The sequence below is a fragment of the Tenrec ecaudatus genome, chromosome 1 (assembly GCF_050624435.1).
Source record: "Tenrec ecaudatus isolate mTenEca1 chromosome 1, mTenEca1.hap1, whole genome shotgun sequence".
NCBI lineage: Eukaryota > Metazoa > Chordata > Mammalia > Afrosoricida > Tenrecidae > Tenrec > Tenrec ecaudatus.
The window spans coordinates 25,492,739-25,495,090 of NC_134530.1; positions in this window are offsets into that span (position 1 = coordinate 25,492,739).

Consider the following 2,352-nt stretch of genomic DNA (forward strand, 5'->3'; position numbering starts at 1 on the left):
AGTGCCTTTCGTTTCATTTCTTTACGACTTCCAATTTTCCTAAATTCATATATCTTATGCTCTACATTCCAATTGTTAATGCATGTTTGTAGCTGTTTCTTCTCATTTTGAAAGTGCCTAATCAATGATTGAAGGTACCAAAAGCTTTATCCACATTACTAAGATCAACATCACTATTAAAAATGAGAACATGGAATGTATCAAGTGCAAATCTAGGAGGATTGAAAGTTATAACAAATGAAGTGAAATATGTAAGGATTGATGTCGTGGGCATTCGTGAGCGGAAATGGATTAGTGTTGGCCGTTTAGAAGCCATCACAGGGTTGACTATGCCATTAAGGACAAACGGAAATGGTGTCATATTCATCATTTTAAGGGCATATTAAGGACATTGTATCTTAAAGTACAATGTTGTCTGTGATAGGATAATGCCTATCTCCATACAAGGAAATCCAGTCAATACAACTATTATTAAAATTGACACCCCAACCATCAAAGCTGGTGATGAAAAACCAGAAGAAGTCTACCAACTTCTTCACTCTGGAACTGCTCAGACATGCATTCACAAGGCTATGATTTTTTAAAAATGCTTTGAAATTATTGGCAATTGGAATGCAAAAGTTGGAAACAAGGAGGATGAAACAGTAGGTGGAAAACATGGCCTTGGTGATAGAAACCAAGCTGGAGATGGCATGATAGCATTTTGCAAAACCAGTGGTTTGTTTCTTTTTTCTTTTATTTATTTATTTATTTATTTTTTGGTTTGTTTCTTCATTGCAAATACCTTTTATTCTCAACAACATAATGAGGACAAGACACATGGACTTTGCCAGATGGAATGCATAGAAATCTAATCGGCTACATCTTCAGAAAGAGAAAGGAGCTTTGGTGTCGTAGTGGCTACACTTTGGGCTGACAGTTCAAAACTAACAGCTGCTGCTCTGGAGAAAGATGAGGCTTTCTACACTGGTCAAAAGTTTCCATCTCAGAAACCCACAGGGGCAGCCCTATCCTGACCGATAGAGTCCCTGTGAGTAAGAATTGCCTTGGTGAGGTCAGTGAGTTTTGTTGTGATGGGAAGAGATGATGGAAAACCAGGCTAGAGGACAACTGTGGAACAAACCGTCAATTGCTCATATGTAAGTTGATGATGATGAAAATAGCTGCACAAGAGCTAAAATAGGACCTTAAGTCCATCCATCTCACTTGAATTTTGACTGGTGGTTTTGAATTGTTGACCTTCCCGTTCAAAGCCTCACCACGACAGCACCAGGACTCCTGGAATTGGTGCTATAACCAGGAATGTCCTTAGCAACAAACAACTCTCGCCAAGGAGGCAATCAGCTGAGAGGAAGCCTGGGGTCCCTGGTGCTGCCTCACACCCTGCTGTGTCAGAGCTGTGGGCTCAGTAGAGAGCCCCTCTTGGGGACTGGGCAGGGCTTCGCCGCCCTTCCCTCCGGTGCTCCAGGTTCAGCTGCGTGGAAGTCCCGGTTCTGTCCCTGACTCCCCTCCTCCTGTCCAATCTCACCACATCTAGGTCTGAGGACTGCACTCAGGCCCTGGCTTCTGATAGTACCTGTTCCAGCTGACTAGGAGTGTGAGCCCCTAGGGGCCTTGGGGAGCTCAAGTCCTGAGGGGTCATAAAGAACAGCAAGGACGTGTCCTGTGGGTGAGGCAGCAGATAGAAGAGGCGCTGCCCAGAGCCAGTTCAGCTCCCCTCAGTGCCCATTTGTGGCACCTGGTTCCCAGAGAAGCCTCATCAAGCCCCCAGTCCATGTGTCTTGAATGGTGTGGTCACATCTCCCTAGGCTTGCTCCCTCAAATTCAATCTAATCAGGTGGGGGTGGGTGGGAGGCAGCCAGGCATAAGGAAGGGGAGACCTGGCTTTTGGAATGGATCCCCGCCACTCCTGGCCCATGATAGGATGGGCCACCGGGGGCCACAGACTCTGCTCTAGGCTTCTGGGGGAGTGCATGTATCACCACCCCCGTTATTCCACTCATTGTACAGGGATTCTGCTCTTGGAGGACAGTACCAACTCAACTGTCCTCACGGAGCCTGGAGGGCAGTTCTGGGAGGGGACGTGGCCCCCAGCATGGCGAGGGTGCCCCAGGAGGAGGAGTGAGAATAGGCCTTTGGTCGGAAAACATTCTTCGACATGGCATCCCTGGTCTCCTGGATCCAGAGTGGTGTTCAAGTGACAAGTGAGGCCGGGGTCACCAGTGTGGCCAACAGCAATTGAAGGGGTGACCCTCCTGGAGCTATGGGGAGGCTGCAGCCTGGAGGGAGGCCTGGGGCCCATCTGTGGGGCCTGTTTGCTGCCAGAGCTCCTGCGTCCCCTGGTGACAGCTT